Genomic DNA, 10,563 nt, shown 5'->3' on the forward strand with positions numbered 1-10,563 from the left:
AAAAAAAAAAAAAAAAAGTTGTTCCTACTTTGTCTGTTATTTTAGAGTCGTTCTCAAAAGCTGCCAGCATAATCAGATTGGATATTTCCCCCAGTGTTTACCCCTTGAATAAGCATTCTTTTTTTTGTGGTACCAGGGATTGAACTCGGGTTCTTGCGCTTACAAGGCAGTCCACCGAACCGCTGAGCTAAATCCCCTGGCTCTGAATAAGCATTCTAACTGCTTGATAAAGCTGAACTCACTAGCTCCATTTCCATCCACCTCGAAATGGAATGTCCAGAGAAAACCCCTATCACCCAGGAAGACCACGTGTAGAAAAGCAGAGGCAAAAAGACCTAGCCCAAGGAAGGATTGGTCCCTGCAGGCCCATGACTTAGAGAAGCAGAAATGAGAAAATTTAAAATAACAGCTGTGCTTGTTTGCGCTAAGGTTTAAATGAAGTTCGTATTAAAGGAGAGAGTGAAAAATAAACTTCCTGGTAAGTAAGCTCTTAGATGTTGCTGTACCTCTGGAGAGTTGTGATCAACTGTAGTGCCTATGTTTGTATTGAGTCTTCTAGAATGAGTGAATTCTAAATAATAAAAATCAAGTTCATACTTAGGAACTCCATAGAATCCTAATAAAGAGCCCAAAAGTCTGATTTGGAATTAAGACACGAGAAACCAGAAGCTGCCATGTAGCCTGGTGCTGTTGCTCAGCGATAGTGTACTTGTGTAGCACGTAAGAGGTGCTGGGTCTGACTTTAGCACCAAAAACAAGCCTGTCATACATAACACTTCCTTGTCTTTGCTTTAACTTTTCTATCTAGGATATTCTTTTGGTGGGGGGATAGCAGGGATTGAACTCAGGACCTTACATTTGCAATGCAAGCGGCAGAACCACAGAACTAAATCCCCAGCCCTAGAATGTTCTTTCCCCAGAGCAGTGCAGCCTAAAGTGTCCCCTCAGTTGGAGTTGGCCAGGCCTTTGTGGATGCACCACCCTCCTGGCCTTGCCCTGGCTACGGGCCCTTGGGCATGTCTTCAGGTATACACTCATCAGTCTTTCCCAGTACACAGCTCCCACCTCCAAGGTTAGGGTCTGTATTATTCCAGAGCGTATCCTCGGGGCTGGGAGGGGAATAGTAGTCACCTAGATGGCATGAAAGTACTTGGCCTTTCTCTCATGCCTGATTGTTTCATCAGTGAGCTGAGAGAGGTTTATGGGTACTTGTCCATGTACTAACTCACCTTCCAACCAGCTTTCTGCTCCTGAAATGCGACATGAACCCAGATTGGCCTCGTTCGCAGGACAATAAGCAAAACCCTTGTCTTGCACTAAAACACACACACCACATACACTGACTGCTGTGTAGTCGTGACCTGCTGGTATGATCTGGCTTGTAGGCCTGTTCTCTCCCTGTTTCACACTGAACACCTCTAATGCTAGACATTCGTGTCTACAGGCTGTACCGTCAGCTTGTTCTGTAGCCCAGTCCACATTTATCCCCTAAACTATTGGGAATGACCCCAGTAAATTTCAACTCAGATCAGGAGGATTACAAATTCTAGGCTACCCTGGGCAATTTAGCAATTTAGTGAGAACTTGTCTCAAAATAAAAAAGTAGTTGGGTGATAAAGCTCAATGTGAACGTCCTGGGTTCAGTCATCACCAGTACTGGGGGAAAAAAACATGAGGGAGTGGGGGTGGGGGGAAGGCTTTTTTACATCTTTGTTCCCACAAGTGAATCAGTGAATTTACTGTCATACCTTCTAGGACCACCCCCTTACCCTCCCATAATTCTTTTCCCCCATGGCTAATAACAAAACAATTCTACTTGAACCTCAGACTACTGCTTTTGCGTCTCATTGTATGATGTCGGTCCTCATACAGAAATACTACATCACTGACCAGAAGCAACTATCAAATTTGTTGTGTGTTAATTTTGTTAGTGTTGAAAATCTTGAATGTGATCTCTGGATATTCAATGTCTTCTAAGATGTACAGTCCCAAATTCCCCTACTGTTTTCCACAGCTGACCCCACCACTTTTTCCATGGACAGTCCCTTGGCCTCTAAGTGGGGTGTAGGCCACGTAAGCACCCTGAGCAGAGCTGTCTGGGAGATGTGCTGTCCCAGAGTGGATTACAAGCTTCTGGGCCGCTGAGCCAGCATCCGAGGTAAAGGCTCAGGAGGCGCAGCTATGGTTCCCATGATTACCTGTTCAGCATGCTCAGAGTTGTGTTGTGGCTTGCTGCCCTTCGCCCTCAGACAGTGCTCTGTGCTCTGTCTCGGCTGGGTTGGGCTGGCGCCGAAGAACAGCCTAGTTTTGCCATGAGGATCTCAGATATGCTGCCTTCATTAAGGTCCTGTGGGACTCAGGGTCAAGATAACTCCTTGTTTTTAAAAGCACCTTCATGACAGCACTTGGGAGGCTGAGGCAGAAGGATTGCTGAGTTTGAGACCAGCCTGGGCTACATAGTGAGCCTGTCTCAAAAAACAAACGAAACAAAACAAAAAACCTTCTTGATGACTTTCATTTGTGCCTTGTTTGAGCTGAGTCTCTAAAGTGGGAGTTCTCCAGCAGCCTTCCCCTGTTTACCAGTCCCCCACACACACCGCCTTGCCATGATTTGGCCCATTTTCCTTTTAAAAACTATTATACATTTGTAATTTTCATAAGTTGCCTCAAACTCCTTTGGAGATAGCAAGGCAGAATCACTACTGGCAGAATTATTCCTGGAACCTGGGCCTCATATGGTTCACTCAGCACCTGCCCCTGGCTGCCCCAACACCCCACCCCTCTTCTTTCCCTTGCTGAAGCTCGAACAAGTTTTACAAGGCCAGTTCACCTGGGAATTCTGCCTACTGAGGAACTCACCTGAAATTTAACTCCGCTGAAGTATTTCTGCACCATTTCACTTCCTATTTCCCACCCCTCCTTTTTTTTTGTACCAGTGATGGAACCTTGCGCTTGTGAGGCAGGCGGTGGAACCACTGAGCTAAATTCCTGGCCCTACTTTTCCTGTTAAAAACTCGGGTCCTTGGAGTATTTTGTTCTTTTGAATAAGTTCCATTTGCCATAGCATTTTTTGAAAGAGATTGTTTCATATTCAAGGCTTTTTCTCCTAAAACTTTTTATTTTGACCTAATTTTGGACTTACAGAAGTGTTATGAAGAAAGACAGGCAAAAAATGGGAAAAAAAAGGGGGGTAGTTTCCATGTACCCTACACCCAACTTCCCTAACATTTGGAGCTGACACAGCGATGGAACATTTGTCTAAATTGAAAAATCAACATGGTGCAATACCATTAGCTAAAAGTCTTTTGCCTATGTTTTTGGGATTTTGTTTTTGTTTTGAGACATAGTAGTTGAGGCTGGAATTTGAAGCCGTCCTCCTGCCTCAGCCTCCAGAGTGCTGGGATTACAGGGGTGTATCACCACACCTGGCTTGCCTACTCTTAAATACCTTCCTCTTCCTCTTCAGGCTACTTTTTTTTTTTTTTTTTTTTTTTTTTTTGGTACTGGGAATTGAATTCAGGACCTTGCGCTTGCCAGGCAGGCGCTGAACCACTGAGATACCTCCCTGGACCTCAGGCTGCATTTTTGAAGATTGAGTTTTGTAATAGAAACTGAGACTATTCAACACTAATACCCAGGGTATGGGGCTATAAGAGTATGGAACCCAAAATCATTGATTTTATTTTCATGTTAGGCTCAAGATTTCCCAGTGTATAACTTAGTCAGTTGCAGATAATACCACACAACTTGCTAAAATATTCTGAAGTTTCAAAAGGATGTTTAAAGATACCCATCTGAATAAACGTCATTTATGATGTGCACACTTTTGAATATTTACTAGATAATCGTTTATTTAGAAGGATCGTTTAAAATTTTTATTATGAAATTTCAGGCTTAGAGAAAATAGTACAAAGAATTCCCAGATTTATTTTGCCTGGATTCCCCAAATGTTAATATTTTTGCATTTGTTTTAGCCCTCTTTCTCTTTTGCTTTCACTCTCACTCATGCTCTGAAAAAGAGATGGGGCAGAGAAATGGAGGGAGTGACAGAGACTCAGGACTGTTTTAAGTTACAGAAGCAATGTCCCTTTACCCATGAACATTTTAAGTATATTCCCTAAAAAAAAAAAGAGGACTTTCTTGCATTACTCTACTATTTTTTTTTTCTGGTTATTTGAAGACAGGGTCTCACTATGTAGTTGAGACTGACCTGGAACTCACTACGTAGCCCAGGCTGGTCTTGAACTCACAGCAATCCTTCTGCCTCAGCCTTCCAAGTGCTGGGATTACAGGTGTGAGCCACCATGCCCGGCTCCACCGTAATTTTTAAAATAAAGAAATTTGATCAGTACAACACTTATCTACAGCCAATATTCAGATTTTACAACAATGCACCCCTCCCCCTAGATGTTCAAGTTTTTTGTTTTATTTTGTTTTGTGTTTTTGAGACACGGTCTCACTATGTAGTTCAGACTGCTGTGGAACTGACTGTGTAGCCCAGGCTGGTCTCAAACTCACAGCAATCCTCCTGCTTCAGCCTCTCGAGTGTTGGGATTACAGGCGTGAGCTACCATACCCCAACTAGATGTTCAAGTTTCAATCCCTAGAATCTGTGAATATCTTAGGTTATTTGGGAGATTAAGATTACTGGTATCATTACATTGTTAATGGATCTGAAAACAGGGAGTTTATTTTGGATTGTCTGGGTGGGCCCAATGTAATCTCTGACATTCTTAGAAGAAACTGACAGAAAAGGAAGTCAGAGGCAAAATGAGGACTCTGCCTACCATTGCTGGCTTGATGGAGGAGGAGGGACTAGTCAGGGGATCTGGGGGGAGCAGGGGAGTGTGACCAGGCCAGCACTCCAGGAGGCTGAGTGGGAGGATAGACAATTCGAGTCCTGTTTGGACAATTTAGCGAGACCTTGTCTCTAAATAAAAAAGCTGGGGTTGTAACTTGGTATGAAGTCCCTGGGCTCAATCCCCAGTTTTGGGGGAAGAGAGGAGGAGTGTGTGGCTTCTGGAAATTGAAAAAAATCAGGAAATGGATTTGTCCGTGGAGCTTCCCGAAAGAATGAACATGGCCCTGCTGACATCTTGATCTTAGCGCAGGGAGGCCCCTACATACTGCTAACATTTAGAGCTATAGGATAATAAATTTGTGTTCGTATAAACTGCCAATTGTTAGGTAATTTGTTATGGCTGTCATAGAAAACTAATGAGCCATTTGTCTCAACAATATCCTTTGTAGCAAAAGAAAATCCAAGATTGTGTATTGTGTTCAGCTGTTGTGTATCCTTTGTTTCCTTTCATCTGGACCATCTCCTGGTCTTTGTATTTACCTGATATTTTAGTATAATACAGGAAGTTATTTTGAAGAACATTCCTCACTTTTGTTTGTCTGATGTCTTTTCTCTATTGGATTCAGATTACACACTTTCAGCAGGGGGATCATAAAAGGGATGCTGAATTTTAAAAATAATACATGAAGCCAGAAGCCACATAAACAATTACTGGCAATGTTAGGGATGGTGCTGCATGAGAGTAATATCCGCCAGGTCTCACCATTGTAAAGTTACTCTGTTACTCTTCGTAAATATCTTGTGAGGAGACATATTGTTACTTCTTGTGTTTTACCCACTAGTTGTAGTATTGATGATGGCCACCAAATGGAGATTTTCTAATTCATCATCATTCTTTCTACATTTATTATTTGGTATTATCTTACAAGCAAGAGCTTTTCTTTCTTGCCTATTTATTTACACACACACACACACACACATGTATATAACGAGATTTGTGGAGGCCTATTTTATTTAATGGATTATTTACTTAATGGATTATGATTTATTGAGATTTGTTTTTTTCTTAATTGTCATTTAATCCATTGGAGTATTGTAAAGCTAGACCGTTTGAACTTTTGATAGATCTACTTCATTCTTTAAGCATTGTCTTACTTTTGGTACATCAGAACATTTTGGGCTAATCTTGAGCTTTCTGTGCTCTAGTCCTGGAACCAGCTACTTTTACAAAGAACAAAATTAGGTTCTCTTAATTCTCAAAAGTGTATACAGCCACAAGTAACAGAAAAACAGATTGATCAAATGAATCCAAAGCTCTCAACAGTGGTGCTACATTTTACAATAAATTGTTCAGGAGGGTCATGGCCTTTAGGGAACATGCCTATTCTTGCCTCTTGGATGACTGTGTTTTTTATGCATTATTGACACTTTTGCTTTTGTAGACCACCTAGTATTTATCCATGAGAGTTACACTGTGCTGAAAGCAACTGAGAAACTCATTTAAATAGGAAAGGCAACTGAAAAACAAAATATAAAGAACAGTACAAAGAAAATTAGAGAAAGACATATTTTCATAACATAGTGATATGTTAGTGCCTTGGCAAACAGATCCATGGGATGTGCGTCTTTTATATAAAATGAATGGTCAGGACTATTCATATGGGAAGTGTGTGAAGGGCAAATTAGATTTGTACAAAAAAGTGTGTTTTTAGCTGTGTTGGAGAGAACAAGGTTTGGAAAATGGGCTTGGGGACACTGATCCAGATGTGACAATGCATGGATGAAATTGAACACACTCATCCGAGAAACTGGGTTTTCTCAGTAGTTAGGTATTTGTTTGAGGCCAGGGAAAAGCAGGAGCCGTCGCTGCCTTCATGTCCTGGCGTCTCTTGGCTCTCCATCTTGGGGCGTATGCATGACTGGACTTCCCCGCAGACAGCTCAGCCACTGTCTAGCCAGGAGAACCTGTTCGGTGTGCTCACCGTGACGAGTGTGGGCGCGGCTGGCTGGGAGTGGCAGCCACAGGGGAAGAAAGCACACCCCAAGGCGCTGGTTCCTGGGCACAACAGTGAAGGGCTGGACTGGCGGAGCCATCACTCTTCAGAAACTGTTTCCTCTCAGAGTGGAAGAGGCAAAAGTCAGCGCTACTTCCTAATGTAGAGCCCTGTCTGCCTCATCCTCACCTGACTGCAAACCAGAAACAGTAAGCCCCCCGAAACAAATGAAGAGAAACCAGTTACAACCACCAAAACAATACTATTTCCATGAGTTGTGGGAGCTGAAGCCCCTTCCTCCCAGTTTTGGGGATTGAACCCACAGCCTCTGCGCTGAGAGTGTACGTCTCTTAAACCATGTGTATGCATTTTTGTTTGTTTTGTGAGACAGGGTCTCAATAAGAGCTATGAATTCTTAAGTTTACTCTTCTGAGTCTTTGTTCTCAGAGCCTACGAGAGGGTGCAGAATAATTGCAGTATCCCATATTTATGGAGCCCACTTCACTAAGTGCCCCAGAATCCCTGTATTTACTGTTAGAGGCTCTATAAAAAATATTTCAGGGGCCGGGGATTTGGCTCAATGGTTCTGCCACCTGCCTCACAAGCACAAGGGCCCGAGTTCGATCACTGGTACCCCCCCCAAAAAAAAATTCCAGTCAGAAAACACTGAGAGAACACACTATTTTGACTTAAGACTGGAACACCTCAGTTAGTTCCTGTTTATCAAAGAAAAATGATTTTTGATAGCCATTGATTTAGTACTAAAATAGGACCAGTGCATGTCTATCTAGCAGGCCAGAGTCTTCCTGTGGTTTTCTGAAATAAACTGGTAGAGATTTGCCACCTGTGAATGATTAACACAGATTTCTCTAGGCTGGCGCCAATGTCTGCCATAGGAGAAGTCTAGTTGTTGTTCATATGCATGTCATTATATTACAGTTATAGTAAGTTTTCCTTGTTGACTCTTGAGAATCCAAAGCAGTCCCGTGACCTGTCATTTTATGAATATATAGTGAAAACCAGCTCTGTGTGAGGCACTGTCTTTCATGATGGGGTTGCAGGGCACAGAGCAGGCAAAAGCCCAGCCCTTGTGGAACTGATATTCCTGTGCAGGAGGCATAATGAGCACGACAGAGGAGACCCATACTGTGTGGTTCAACTGGGGGCTGGATGGGTGAGCATAGAGTCCAGAAGAGCTAAGCACACAGGCTAAAGATATACATTGGAAAGTCATAAGCAGATATGGGTAAAGCCAGGAAGCTACTTCAGAAAATGAAGGGAGTGAATGTAGACAAAAAGAGATGTGATCAAAGGCCTTGGCCTTAGGTGGCTTCCTCTGTATTTAGAGGGCACATTTATGTTAAAGGGTCAGGGAGAGAAGGAAGAGCCAGCACAATAGACTGAGAAAGGGTGATCTACAGGGGAGGAGAAAAGTCCTGTGTGCGAGAGAAACCAAGAGAGAAAGTATTTTAAGGAAAAAGGAATGACCAGTTATGTCCAGTGATGTTAATAGACCCAAGAAGACAGAGGCCTCAAATTGGCCACTAGGTTTGCACAGAGGTCGCTAGAGCCTTGGCAAAGGCAGTTTCAGCGGTGTGGTGGAGTCAAAGGTCTTACAGGGATGCCTGGAGAGGTTCTCAAAGCCTATTTGCAGCAGGTTTAAGAGCGATGAAGTGGAAAGAAGTAGGTAAGCAAACATGGACAGTCATTTTCAATGTAGAAAAATAGAGCAGATGCTAACATGTGACATAAACTTAAGGGACTTATTTGTATTTTTCTAAGGTGGGAAAAATAACAGCATATTTGTAGGAATACAGGAAAAATGTAGAAGAGAGAGGAAAACCAGTGATGCTAGAGAGAAGCCAGAGAGGCCCTGAGTGCTGTCCTTGACCAGGACAAAGGGTGAGCCCTTCTGTGAGCCTTAGCTGATATATGCAACAGTGGGGAAGATAGAGAGGGCTGGCTTGCTAGCCGTGGGGTTTAAGGATCTTTTCTAAGTGCTTCCATTTTCTAAGTGTCTTGGGAAACAGGTTAATAGCATGTGGGAGGAGGTGTGGGAAGTTGAAAGAAAAAGGAGAAATGTCAAATAGCCTTTGAGAAACCAGTGGATGTGGGAAACAGAGCCTGAGTACTGAAGGGAATAGGAAAGCCTGAAGTTAATGAACATGAATCCAGAGTGAAGTGTAGGTTGTGGGTGTGTGCAGGGGAGGGGATCTAATGACTGACTGTGGACTCTGAGGTGGATGAGGTGAGCGGTGAGAACAAGGGAGGACGAGAGGTGCAGATGTAGCGGGCTGGGCAGATTGTAGACCCTAGTAGTTTGAGGTGTCATTAAAGTCTGAGTGCTAGAAAGATGGAGCTTGAAAAAATTGAAGGTGGTGCTTAGAAATTGGGTACCTGGCAGTGAGGTTGTGAAGAGGTGCAGTTACTTGGATGGCACAATTTACATGTAATTGACGATGTGAGTGCCTCCAGTAGGTAGGTAGTGTAACTTACTACAGAATTTATGTGCTTAAGCAGTAACACTTTCCTCTCTTTCAGTCCTGCCCCTATTAAAGCGACTTCAGCAAACTGTCCTGAAGTTTTACTTCTCAAGTGAAGCCTGATGAAATTTCTGATCCATAGCGGCCCACAAATCATGAATTACACATTATGACTCATGGACATCTTGGCTTTTTGCAGCCTGTACACAGACACATGACGAAGATGCCTGATGAGACTCTTCGATGCAAAAGGATGAATTTGAGTCCCAAATGAACACTTACAAACACTCTTGGGGATGATGAAGTATACCTGAGTAATACCTATAAAGTCAGTGGTTTCCACGGGGACATTTTATTTCCTCTAACTAAATAACATTACTGTACTTCCTTTTGTGGTTGCCGTGTGCAGTGTGCATACTGCACACATCCCTCCTCAATCTGCCACTGAACTTCATCCCCAACCCCACCAGGGATAGACTTTTTTAAATTTTACTTTTTTTTATTTTCTCCAGCTTTAATTGAGTTTATTGGTACATTTTAGGAATACAGTACAGTTACATTCATTGTTGGGATCTTGTACCTCTACATGACAAGTCTTGATTCTCATTTTTTTCCCCTTACCTCTGCCCTTCCTTCACCCCCTCCTCCCCTCCCCACCTACAAACTTTTTATTTTCATCTTTTCATTCTCTCACATTTTTTTCTTTTCCCTTTTTACTCTTCCCCTACCCATCCCACCTTCCCTACACCTTTAGCTCCTTTCTTCCCATTTCTAAATGTCATTAATCTTAATAGAATCTTATGCATTGTTGCAGATTATTCACACCAGGGAAACTATTTGATATTTACATGTGTGTGACTTATTTATTTCACTTAGGAGTATATCTTCAATATGTATCCATTTTCCTATGAATGAATCTATTTTCTCATTCTTTATGGCTGAGTAATGTTCCATTTTATACAAAAACCACATCTTCTTTATCCAGTTTCCAACAGATGGGCAAATGGGCTGTTTCCAAGATTTAGCTATTACAAACTGTGCCGCTATAAACATGGGTGCACATACTTCTCTATGATATGATTCTTTTAGTTCTCTTGGAAAGATACCCAGCAGAGGGATGGCTGGGTCAAATGGAACCTCCAGTCCAAGCTCTTTGAGGTATCTCCATATTGATTTCCATAGTGGTTGCACCAGTCTGCACTCCCACCAACAATGGAGAAGGGTTCCTTTCTCCCCACAACCCCGCCAACATTTGTTATTTTGTGATTTCTTGATAGCAGCCATT

This window comes from Fukomys damarensis, unplaced genomic scaffold (assembly GCF_012274545.1).
Source record: "Fukomys damarensis isolate Sample0158 unplaced genomic scaffold, DMR_v1.0_HiC HiC_scaffold_11, whole genome shotgun sequence".
NCBI classification, from domain to species: domain Eukaryota; kingdom Metazoa; phylum Chordata; class Mammalia; order Rodentia; family Bathyergidae; genus Fukomys; species Fukomys damarensis.